This window comes from Macaca mulatta, chromosome 7, assembly GCF_049350105.2.
Source record: "Macaca mulatta isolate MMU2019108-1 chromosome 7, T2T-MMU8v2.0, whole genome shotgun sequence".
In the NCBI taxonomy this organism is placed as follows: Eukaryota; Metazoa; Chordata; class Mammalia; order Primates; family Cercopithecidae; genus Macaca; species Macaca mulatta.
This window is the reverse complement of record NC_133412.1, coordinates 1,641,642-1,654,620: the sequence shown is the minus strand read 5'-3', so window position 1 is coordinate 1,654,620 and position 12,979 is coordinate 1,641,642. Positions and strand designations below refer to the sequence as shown.

The 12,979-nt window shown below is 44.3% G+C and overlaps 3 protein-coding genes across 6 annotated transcripts in view; 1 reads left to right on the top strand and 2 right to left on the bottom strand.

Annotated features, from left to right (window-relative positions):
• Positions 1 to 12,979, bottom strand: part of LOC100424132 (E3 ubiquitin-protein ligase HERC2) — a 119,117-nt gene that overhangs the window by 60,518 nt on the left and 45,620 nt on the right. The gene's annotated exons all lie outside the window — the stretch shown is intronic.
• Positions 1 to 12,979, bottom strand: part of HERC2 (HECT and RLD domain containing E3 ubiquitin protein ligase 2) — a 219,844-nt gene that overhangs the window by 204,133 nt on the left and 2,732 nt on the right. The window lies entirely within an intron of this gene.
• Positions 9,650 to 12,979, top strand: part of NIPA1 (NIPA magnesium transporter 1) — a 96,198-nt gene continuing 92,868 nt past the window's right edge. The window contains exon 1 of one of the 2 annotated variants that reach the window (XM_077938888.1): positions 9,650 to 9,873. The gene's annotated coding sequence lies outside the window, so the exon portion shown is untranslated. Of the gene's footprint in view, positions 9,885 to 12,979 lie in introns of both variants that reach the window. The other variant, XM_077938887.1, reaches the window with a different exon arrangement.

The following is a 12,979-nucleotide window of genomic DNA, read 5'->3' as shown; positions in this document are numbered from 1 at the left end:
ACCAAGCCAGCATTCTTCAGTTTTTGTCGAAGGAAAAGCTTTCTCTCAGCACTCTTATTTTTTCTCTTCACATCACTAACAGGATAACTGCCATAAACATACTTGGAACCAAAACATATGACTTTTGGTAAAAATATCAGCTGGTGGGGGAGAGATAAACTCCTTCCTAAAAAGTGAGCCCTGACCAGGTATAGTGACTCACATCTCTAATCCCAGCACCTTGGAAAACTGAGGCAAGAGAATCACTTGCGCCCAGGCATTCAAAACCAATCTAGGCAACATAGCAAGACCCTGTCTCTACAAAAAAATTTAAAAATTAGCAGAAGGCTGGGCATGGTGGCTCACACCTGTAATTCCAGCACTTGGGAGGCCAAGGCGGGTGAACTGTTTGAGCTCAGGAGTACAAGACCAGTCTGGGCAACATGGCGCAATGCCATCTCTACCAAAAATACAAAAAATTAGCCAGGGGTGGTGGTGTGCCTGTACTCCCAGCTACTTGGAGGCTGAGGTGGGAGAACTGCTTGAGACCAGGAGGTAGAGGCTGCAGTGAATTGAGATCACTCCACTATACTCCAGCCTGGGCAACAGAGCAAGACCCTGTCCAAAAAAAAAATTAAATTAAAATTTAAAAATTTTTAATATTTTTTAAAATTTATATTATTTTAATATAAAAAATAAAATTAAAAAGTGAGGCAAGAACATTCAGAGCCCCTGAAATTTAACGAGTAAATGGAAAGGTTTGACTCTTCTACTCATTCAGTCAGAGGAGGGCAGTGAAGACATGCACTGGGGTTCAGTCCAGTCCCTACCACAGTGCACATAAGAGGCTAATGGTGGCCAGAACTCACAGCCCCATGTGGGCCGTGCTCCAGGAGTTACAGACTATCTTCAGGCACTCAAGGGAATATGACATTTGACCTGTGTCTTAAAGTAATAACTCAGAAAACAGAAACAGAGAAGATGAATTAAGAAGCTATCACTGGCCGGGCGCAGTGGCTCACGCCTGTAATCCCAACACTTTGGGAGGCCCGAAGCAGGCGGATCACGAGGTCAGGAGATTAAGACCATCCTGGCTAACATGGTGAAACCCTGTCTGTACTAAAAATACAAAAAATTAGCCGGGCATGGTGGCACGCGCCTATAGGCCCAGCTACTCGGGGAGCTGAGGCAAGGGAATTGCTTGAACCCAGGAGGCAGACGTTGCAGTGAGCAGAGATCGCACCACTGCACTCCAGCATGGGTGACAGAGCGGGACTGCATCTCGAAAAAAAAAAAAAGGCTATTACCAAGGGTCCAAAAAAGAAAGGATGAGAGTCGAAGTCAAGACAGGGAAAGTATAGTCTTTAAGATTATTTCAGGCAGGGCACGATGGCTCACACCTGTAATCCCAGCACTTTGGGAGGCCAAGGTGGGCAAACTGCTTGAGCCCAGAAGTTCGAGCCAGAGCAACATGATGAAACCCGGTCTCTACAAAAAATACAAAAATTAACCAGGCGTGGTGGTGTGCACCTATAGTCCCACTACTCAGGAGACTGAGGGAGGAGGATCACTTGAGGCTGGGGAGTTGAAGGCTACAGTGAGCTGTGATGGTGCCACTGCATTCCAGCCTGGGCAACTGAGAGTGAGACCCTGACTTAAAAAAAAAAAGGAAATTATTTCAAATCACATAAGTTGAATCAAATGTGAAAAGGAAAATAAGGGAGGGAACAGAAGAGGAATTAGAATTAGTCGTTTTAACCACTAAGATTTGCCCTGACTACTGAACATAAACGTGGAGCTCCTCCCCATTCCACCAACCCTCAGTAAACACAGATCCACATCTTAGCAGAGGGAGCAGGGCTAGAGACTCAACTCTGGGAGTAGTCCACAAATGGACTGTAGATGATGTCCTGGAGAAGACGCCAACACCCAAGCAGAGAGGGTGGACCACTGGCCAGCCCTGAAAGCACTCTGAGATTGCCCCACACTGGCTGGGCTCCACACATCAGTGTTGTGTGGTACAGCCTAGATTGAGAAACATTAGTGTTACAGAGGTACCATTTAAAAAAAAAAAAAAAAAAAAACGGCCAGGCGCAGTGGCTCACGCCTGTAATCCTAGTACTTCGAGAGGCCAAGGCAGGTGGATCACCTGAGGTCGGGAGTTCAAGGCCAGCCTGACCACCATGGAGAAACCCCGTCTCTACTAAAAATACAAAATTAGCCAGGGTAGTGGCGCATGCCTGTAATCCCAGCTACTCAGGAGGCTGAGGCAGGAGAACTGTTTGAACCTGGGAGGCGGAGGTTGCGGTGAGCCGAGATCGCGCCACTGCACTCCAGCCTGGGCAAAAAGAGCGAAACTCCGTCTCAAAAAATAAAAATAAAAAATAAATAAATAAATAAAGCCAAAAGATGAAACATTTAAACACTAAGCCAAAGAGGAAGCCCGGTTTACATGGAAACAAGAATAATTACCACAGCCTTTCAATTATTACCTGGGTAGCATTGGGAAGGAAGAGGATAGGACAGACCTTGTCCTTGTGAGTGACAAGGAATTCTTTTCTGGAAGGTGGAGACTGGACTCCTGGAGGGACATGCACTGTGGAAGCCTCCTAGGAACTGATGATCCAAATGAACGGTAAGCACCATTCAAAAACCAACTTGGGCACCTTAAAGGTGGAACATCTCTAAGGCAATTAAAGCAAGCCTCACTGGAGGAGGTCTCCAAAGAGCTAGACTGTGAACAAGCAAAAGTGAAGCCCAGGAGAGGAGCTCTCCAGAGCACAGACGGTACAGGATCCTGACTGAGGAAGCAGCAGCCTGGGAACAACTGGAAGACAGCCGTGGCACTGGCAAGAACAGGGACTGTAGACAGGGCGTGGTGGCTCACGCTGGAATCCCGGAGCTTTGGGAGGCCAAGGCAGAAGAACTGCTTGAGGCCAAGAGTTCAAGATCAGCCTGGGCAACGTGGTAAAACCGTGTCTCTACAAAAATGTAAACATTAGCCAAGTGCACGGCACACACCTATAATCCCAGCTACTCAGGAGGCTACAGCAGGAGGGTTACCTGCGCCCAGGAGTTTGAGGTTACAGTGAGCTCTGATCATACCACAGCACTCCAACCTGGGTGACAGAGACCCTATTCATTAAAAAAAAAGAAAAAGAAAAAAAAAGAATGGGACTTTCAATTTGTACAGTGAGAGTATTTATTTCTACAACTGTCTCCAATTAGCTTTTCATTAGTAGTTGACTTACCTAAACGTGCCCAGTAGGTTTTCAACTTTTGCCTTTTTTGATTCAGATCCCAGATGCTTCTAATTAGGTTATTTGGGCTGAGAACTCTTTTCTAATTTGATCTCACATTCCTATCTCATACCTCTGAAATGACGTGGCAAGTAAAGGCACTTTCATCGTCAAAAGACCGCAGCAAGAGAGGCAGTAACAGGCTCACTTTTTGTAAGTTCGTAAACAGAAGCTCAGAGGTTCAATTACTTGACCAAAGGCCACACAACATTGAGGCTGTGAGAGGTGGGATTTGGGAAGAGGCCCAACTCCAAGGCTTATTTGCTTCCCACCAACACCATAACACACGCCCACACCTGCAGCACGGCAGCCAGGGCAAGCCTTCACACTCCCATACATAGGCCACCAGTACTTTAATACCAATCAGAACTAGGCAAGCAAACCGTTAAGGCAATTTTTTTTTTTTTTTTTTGAGATGGGGTCTTGCTCTGTCGCCCAGGCTGGAGTGCAGTGGCGCGATCTCAGCTCACTGCAAGCTCCGCCTCCCGGGTTCACACCATTCTCCTGCCTCAGCCTCCTGAGTAGCTGGGACTACAGGCCCCTGCCATCACGCCCGGCTAATTTTTTGTATTTTTAGTAGAGATGGGGTTTCACCGTGTTAGCCAGGATGGTCTCAATCTCCTGACCTCATGATCCACCCACCTCAGCCTCCCAAAGTGCTGGGATTACAGGCGTGAGCCACCGCGCCCGACCCGTTAAGGCATTTATTAAAATGACTATAGTCAGGCAATAAAATCCAAAACAGAATAATATAACAAATGAATACCTGATTAACGTATAGGTTAGAAAATGTTTCTTTTTCATGTCCTTACAATTTGACAGAGAAGTAATCTGTTCAAATATTTGCAGATGAGTAAAGGTATACGGCTTTTTTTCTTAAACCTACAGAAAAATACTAAACCCCTACTGAACGTAGGACAACATATGAAAAAATGTTAAGAACAGGTTCCTAGAACAATTGGAAACGTCAGATAGGAACATGAAGTACATCGATTTGAAGATATCCTAGAAGCAGCAAGGGAGTGAGGTCTTCCTAAAGCCTAAGACCCATGAGAGGAAGAAAGAGGCCCAGAGAACCTAAGCAAGCAGGGATGAGACAGAGAAGCAGAGCGGAGCTTCTGACAGACTCCCAGGGCCCTCATACAGGAGAAAGAGGCCTGGCGGACCCCACGCTCTGAGCTGGAACCTCAAAGGACCACACACCAGAAATACAGGTGAGTGAGAAGTAGACCAGTCTTCACAGAAACCATCCCAGTTTCGCATTCTCTCAATTTCCAACGGGCCTGCAGTGACCTAGGATTGCCTAGAACATCCTCTCTGGAGGAAGATATTGCTACCCAGAGCCTCGATTTATTGCTACAATATTGTACATACAATATCTGGAACTCAAGCAAAAATAATAATGACAAAGATACAATACCACCTCATTGAAAAATGAAAAAAAGGCCGGGCGCGGTGGCTCAAGCCTGTAATCCCAGCACTTTGGGAGGCCGAGACGGGCGGATCACGAGGTCAGGAGATCGAGACCATCCTGGCGAACACGGTGAAACCCCGTCTCTACTAAAAATACAAGAAAATTAGCCAGGCGAGGTGGTGGGCGCCTGTACTCCCAGCTACTCGGGAGGCTGAGGCAGGAGAATGGCGTGAACCCGGGGGGGGGCGGAGCTTGCAGTGAGCCGAGATCGCGCCACTGCACTCCCGCCTGGGGCACAGAGCAAGACTCCGTCTCAAAAAAAAAAAAAAAGAAAAATGAAAAAAAATAGAAGTCAATAGAATAGACCAAGAGTGGATTCTGAAAACAGAAATATACAGACTTTTGTCATGGAAGACGAGCCTGAGGAATGAACTGAAGTGCTGACATTCTGCTCAGCAGACCCCAGCTCAGGGAAATGGGGTGAGGGAAGTGGGAGAGCGAGACAAGGAGATCAGCGAAGCAACGGTATGAGGTATAGGACTTCACAGTCGGCTAAGCGTGATTTCAGCCTACTCTGCCTATGTAGGAGCCATTCTTACTTCCTTTAATTTCCTAAAAAAAGAAAAATATATATTAAAAAAGAGTGATTTTCTATTTTTCAATGGTTGAAAAATAATCAAAAGAATCATATGTCAACCAAGTGCGGTGGCTCACACCTGTAATCCCAGACTTTGGGGAGGCCAAGGCGGGGGCGGGGGGGTGGATCATGAGGTCAGGAGTTCAAGACCAGCTGGGCCAACATGGGGAAACCCCGTCTCTACTAAAAATACCAAAAAAAAAAAAAAATTAGCCAGGCATGGTGGTGCATGCCTGTAATCCCACCTACTCCAGAGTCTGAGGCAGGAGAACTGCTTAAACCTGGGAGGTGGAGGTTGCAGTGAGCCAAGATCGCACCACTGCACTCCAGCCTGGGCAACAGAGGAAGACTCCCTCTCAGGAAAAAAAAGAAAAAATCATATGTCAACACATGAAAATTATATGACATTCAAATTCTGATATCTACCAAGTTTTCCTGGAATATTGCCCCACACACGTTTGGTGGCTGCTCTCGCATGACAGTGGCCAAGGTGAGTTGTTGTAAAAGAGCACGTACAGCCCACGTAAACATTTACCATCTGGTGCTTTATGGAAAAAATGTGCTGACCCTTATGTTAGTGCCACCTCTTCTCAGTGAGCTGCAAATACAACCAATTGTTCAGTCAGCACATTCACTAGGCCTATGTGGCTTTTCCAGAAGGTTTGCAAGAAGAAACTACACCATAAAATAGTCCAAGGAGGAAAGAAAAAGGGAGGAATGAAACCATTGAGTTCCCTCCTCTCTCCTTGTAAAGTGGTGAACGTTCACACCTCGGGGAATTCACACCCACACTCACCGCACCCTCCAGGCTGTCACTGGCTCCTTGGTAGGCAGTCAGGAAGCCATAATCCAACTGTCTTGTGTGACATCATAGCGGAGATTGGAGCCGAAGGGCAGCCCACAGGCATGAGTAAACCAAGAGGGACACAGAGAGGTAGCTAAGGAATCTATGGGGTTGGACAAGGTTTATAAATACACTTTTAAAAGAACTACCTTTAATACGGTCAAGCAATTAAAAGATCCTATTAACAGCCGGGCACGGTTCATGCCTGTAATCACAGCAGTTTGGGAGGCCGAGGCAGGCGGATCACGAGGTCAGGAGTTCAAGACCAGCCTGGCCAATCTGGTGAAACCCCATCTCTACTAAAAATGCAAAAATTAGCTGGGTGTGATGGCAGGCACCTGTAGTCTCAGCTACTTGGGAGGCTGAGGCAGGAGCATCACCTGAACCCAGGAGGTGAAGGCTGCAGTGAGCCGAGATTGTGCCACTGCACTCCAGCCTGGGCAACAGAGCAAACTCCATCTCAGAAACAAAAAGATCATATTAACAATTTCAACATAGAAGTTGAAACTAGAAAAAAGTACCTAAAGTGGCAGTTAAAGAAACTGTCACACACTTCAAACTAAACATTTTAAAGGGATGTGTTTATTGTAATTATACCTCAATAAAGTTGGTATTTTTAAAAAATGGAAATTCTGGAATATAAAAATACAATAGTAAAATTTAAAACTCAATGGATTTGATTAAAAACAGACTGGGAAGGCCTGTGCTTCCTTCGCCTATAAAGGATTAATTATGTAGAAATTACTTTCTTGCTATAATCAACTAGAAAACTGGACAGAATATACCGAAAAGGTGTTACCAAAAAGTGGACAACAGACAGCCCAGAGCTGGGATCCCTAAGAGAAGGAAACACTGCCCAGAAGCAGCTTCCAGGCTGCAGCACAGGAAAGCGGAACCCAAACAGAGCCCAAAGATCTTGCTGAGTTCAGGTGACAGATCAGCTATACTTAGGCCAAAGAACAAGACGACAGCAAACTCTAGAGATGAGTGGAGGCGCCCCTTGAGTGTCTGTCTGAGTACTACTCTGGGCATAGGTTAAGAAAACTATGGAACACTGGGGAAAGAAGCACTAGAAAGTAATAAGCAGCATTGCCATGATGCACACAGTCTAGGAAAAGCCTGTGTTTCCACAAACAAGGACAGAAAGACATTCTCATACACCAAGCATCAGGCGGAGTCCTGAGAAGAGTATTGCCTTAGCAGTATGGATAAATCAGCCCAAGAGTAAAGGCTGTGTCGATCAGCCCTAACAAACCTTAGAATCAAGCTTTGAAAAGATCAAACTGACCCCATGTAACTTACACGTATGGCAGAACAAAACTAAGGCTCTTTAAAAAAATAAAACAAAATCCTGCATAGAACATAAAATTTATGTCTAGCATTCAATCAAAAATTAGCAGGCATGCAACCATGCCCCCATAACTACGGCAATCAATCAATAGAAGTGACCGAATCAATCAACAGAGATGGCTCTAGAAGTGATCAGAGATTACAGAATTCACAGACAAGGACATTAAAAGTTCTCTTACAGAAATGCTCCCTAAGCTAATAGAAGGAAAGCATGAATGTGATAAGGGGTGAAACAGAAGATATAAAAAGGACTCAAATGGAATCTCCAGAAATGAAAATACAAAAGTGGAAATTGTGATGGATGAGGTTAACAGATGAAACACTGCATAACAGTTACAACCATAATCTACAATGTCTAAGCATATTAATCAACAAAGAGATACTCTACGCTCTCTCCCTTAACACTCATGTAGTCTAAGTTTAACAAATAACTGCTTCATGCCCACCATCAGTTGCAGGTGGATCTACAGTCACCTAGTTATCCAAAGATCTTCTCTACTCCATTCCTAAGGAAGGGCTCATAAGAACAATACTTCCTAAGTCACAGCTCATTGAAAAGTTTGTGGGTTTTTCATCTGAAAAGTCGGTTTTGCTGGAACAAAAATGCTTGATTCACATTTTCTTTTCTTGAATGCCTTAAAAAGGTTACTCAATTTCTTCTTCATAAACAATTGTCATCTGCTGGGCTCAGTGGCTCACTGCTGTAATCCCAGAACTTTGGGAGGCCAAGGCGGGTGGATTGCCTGAGCTTAGGAGTTCAAGACCAGCCTGGGCAACATGGTGAAACCCCGTCTCTACTAAAAATGTAAAAAATTAGCTGGGTGGTGCATGCCTGTAATTCTAGCCACTTAAGAGGCTGAAGCACAAGAATGGCTTGAACCTGGGAGGTGGAAGTTGCAGTGAGCTGAGACAGTGCCACTGTATTCCAACCTGGGCAACAGAGACTGTGTCTCAAAAAAAAAAAAAAAAAAGGAATTGTCATCAAAGTCCCATGGCTAAACCCTTTTCTTTTTTTTTTTTTTTCCTATAACTAGTATTATTAGTTTTTTCCAAGAACCAAAGTTAAAAGTTAGTTCTTTAAAACAACAGGCCAGGCACAGTGGCTCACACATGTAATCACAGCACTTTGCAGGAGGATCCCTTGAATGCAGGAGTTTTACACCAGCCTAGACAACAAACCAAGACGCTGTCTCTACAAAAAAACTTTTTTTTGCTGCATAATGCTCTCAATTAACCTGACAAAATGTCATATACAGGGTTACCACATCTTTTTTATCATTGAATTTTGAAAACAAAAATTGTTCTTTTGAGGCATCTGTATTTGGATATTAGAGGTAAAGAGCACCCTTATAGTCCAAAAAACATAATGAAGATACCTATATTTACAAATTCTTCTATTTCTACCTGTCATCTATCAACTGTATTATGAACCTGAAAGCCTGAGAATAGAATTTATCAAGATATTCATGTTTATACTTTTTTTATCTACTGTTTTGTTTTTTTTTTTTTTTTTTAATGAGACAGATTCTCACTCTGTAGCCAGGCTGGAGTACAGTGGCGCGATCTTGTCTCACTACAACCTTCGCCTCCAGGGTTCAAGTGATTCTCCTGCCTCAGCTTCCTGAGTAGCTGGAACTACAGGCACGTGCCACCACGTCTAGCTAATTTTTGTATTTTTAGTAGAGATGGGGTTTCACCATGTTGGCCACGATGGTCTCATCTCTTGACCTCGTGATCCACCCACCTCGGCCTCCCAAAGTGCTGGGATTACGGGCTGAGCCACCACACCTGGCCATCTGCTGATATTTCTTTTTTTTTTTTTTTTGAGACGGAGTCTCGCTCTGTCGCCCATGCTGGAGTGCAATGGCGCGATCTCGGCTCACTGCAAGCTCCGCCTCCCGGGTTCACACCATTCTCCTGCCTCAGCCTCCCGAGTAGCTGGGACTACAGGCGCCCACAACCGCGCCCGGCTAATTTTTTTGTATTTTTAGTAGAGACGGGGTTTCACCGTGGTCTCGATCTCCTGACCTTGTGATCCGCCCGCCTCGGCCTCCCAAAGTGCTGGGATTACAGGCGTGAGCCACCGCGCCCGGCATCTGCTGATATTTCTAAGCATGAAGTGACAATTTTTTTTTTTTGAGACAGAGTCTTGCTGTGTTGGCCAGGCTGGAGTGCAGTGGTGTGATCCTGGCTCACTGCAACCTCCACCTCCTGGGTTCAAGCAGTTCTCCTGCCTCAACCTCCCAAGTAGCTAGGATTACAAAGGTGCACAACCACGCCTGTTTTGTATTTTTAGCAGAGACACGGTTTCATCATGTGGGCCAGGCTGGTTTCAAACTCCTGACCTCAAGTGATCCGCCCGCCTTGGCCTCCCAAAGTACTGGGATTACAGGCGTGAGCCATCGCATCCGGCCGAAGTGACAATATTTATATTCAGTAAGTTTAACTCTAAAAGCTTACATTTATGCTTAGTCATTTTTGATGATTAGATGAAGAGACAAATAAATGGTCCCAGTTTAGCTACTAATATACTCAACAAACCTTGACGGACCTAAGGGCATTATGCTGAGTAAAGAAAATCATTTCCGAAGGTCACATATCATATGATAATCTCACAATAACAAAATTATAGAGATGGAGAACAGATTAGCAGTTGTCAGGAGTTAGAGATGACGGCAGAAGAGGGGCAGGAGAGAGATCCTGTAGTGATGAAACAGTTCTGCACAGTAATTATGGTAGTAGGTATATTTATAGACACATGATAGAATGGCACGGAACTATGCACACACATTGTACCAATTTCAATTTCTGGGTTTTTATACTGTATTACAGTTACGTAAGATGTAACCACTGGGGCAGTATGCGTAAATATACAATGACCTCTCTACTTTCTTTACAACTTCCTGAGAGTCTATTATTAATTCAAAATAAAAACCTTTAAAAAAATTGCTTCATGCATATCTAATTTCCTGTGCCACTTAAAAATGAACCCAAAAATATAAACTGTAGGAAATTCATCTGAGTGCAGCTTATGCAAGAAGGGGCAGAATAACTCCATTCTGGACCTATGCTCAAAGACATGCCCCTTTACCTTACAACAAAGCTGGCAAACGGGCATGTGTTTTAAGAATAAAAAGCTTTTAAGGTATCATGCACTGTTTTTTATGGTTCATTTGCTTAAATGACTTTTTGGTTTGCTAAAAAACTACCAATCACATCAGATTAAAAGTACTCTTACTGTAAAAATAAAAAGTGATGTGACTAAAACCTCTTAGCTCTGTAATGTATTACTCTTCACGAGAGCAGCGAAGGAAAACATGGTGATTCAATAACTCCAAACAACAAGCAGAAAAGAGTGTTGAACAGGCTGGGCGTGGTGGCTCACGCCTGTAATCCTAGCACTTTGGGAGGCTGAGGCGGGCAGATCACGAGGTCAGGAGATCGAAACCATCCTGGCTAACATGGTGAAACCCCGTCTCTACTAAAACTACACAAAATGAGCTGGGCATAGTGGCGGGCGCCTGTAGTCTCAGCTACTCGGGAGGCTAAGGAGGGAGAATGGCGGGAACCCAGGAGGGAGAGCTTGCAGTAAGCCAAATGGCACCACTGCACTCCAGCCTAGGTGACAGAGCGAGACTCCCTCCGTCTCAAAAAAAAAAAAAAAAAAGTGTGTTGAGTGTTGAACAATTAAATTGTTTATATGTAATAACCAGATATATATGCCTGGCATAAAATGAGCCCTGTGTGAGAGGTTGCTGGATGTAGAGTCCTAGGCCTGACGCATCCAAATAATGTCTATGATCAAGAAGTCGATGATAAGTGCTCTCTGTAACACATGAGCATTAAAAGTTTTCATACTCCAAAAACTCTTCCTTTCTAAGTTACTAACACTTTCAAGGGCATTTCAAACAAAATTAGCTGTGGAAAACAGATCTGTTAAATCCTATGGCTAAGAAATATCTTCCTACCCCACATATTATTCATTACCAAGGTGTCAATTCCATTTCCAATACAAAAGTCTCAAGTAGTGGAGCCCTTTCCACTCCAGCTGGGAGAGCCATCCTCAACAAGATAAGGGTAAAACCTGTGAGCACAAGGCTTCCATTTGCAATTCTTGTCTGCAGGGAAGCTCCCCAAAGAGGGAAACCATGGCTTATTCCTTATAAAACAACAGCATTCATTTCTTGCATTTAACAAGCAATGCTGGAGGAACATAAAACAAAGGTTAGCAATCACTTTTTTCATGCTACTTAGACCTGTGACACATTTTTCCTCTGGTGCACACTATCCAAAACCTAGTCATTTCCCTTACTCCTAGAAGGAATTCAGACGACTTTCTGGCCAGGTGCAGTGGCTCACGCCTGTAATCCCAGCAATTTGGGAGGCCGAGGCAGGCAGATCACTTTGAGGTCAGGAGACCAGCCGGGCCAACATGGTGAAACCCCATCTCTACTAAAAATACAAAAATTAGTTGCGCATGCATGGTAGCACACACTTGTAATCCCAGCTACTCGGGAGGCTGAGGTGGGAGAATCACTTGAACTCAGGAGGCGGAAGTTGAAGTGAGCCAAGATTGCACCACTGCACACCAGCCTGGGCAACAGAGTAAGACTGTATATCAAAAAAAAAAAAAAAGAAGACTTTCTAATCATACTGGAAATGTGTAACAAGGGCCAGGTACTGTATATTACACTTAATAAATCAAAACAACAGGCCCGCTTTTTTTTTTTTTTTTTTTTTTTTTTTTTGGAGATGGAGTCTTGCTCTGTCGCCCAGGCTGGGGTGCAGTGGCCGGATCTCAGCTCACTGCAAGCTCCGCCTCCCGGGTTTAGACCATTCTCCTGCCTCAGCCTCCCGAGTAGCTGGGACTACAGGCGCCCGCCGCCTCGCCCGGCTAGTTTTTTGTATTTTTTAGTAGAGACGGGGTTTCACCGTGTTAGCCAGGATGGTCTCGATCTCCTGACCTCGTGAACCGCCCGTCTCGGCCTCCCAAAGTGCTGGGATTACAGGCTTGAGCCACCGCGCCCGGCCACAACAGGCCCTCTTAAGACATAAATGGTGCTTCACTGTATGGTTATCTGCCTAACCCATCACAGGAACTCAATTCAGTATTAAACTAGTTTTAGATCAAGACACTAGAACTCATGTTTAGCAGTTATTAAATTACAATTACTAAGAAAAAAACTTCATTAGGTAAACTCCTTTAGTCCAAAAAGTTTCTCAAAATACATAAACACTAATATAAAAACAATTATTAAAACAAGTTTGCCTGAATCTCAGGAAGTACTCATCTCTCACCTCTCCCACCCACTTAAAATGACAAAAACAGACCATTATAGCTAAATCAAAGGAAATGTTTAAAGAGAAACAAACCCAAAGAGTACACCAATTCTTGACCCAATTCTCTGTGCTCTGTCTTATGTAACATTACACTATGAATAACAATCCCATCATCA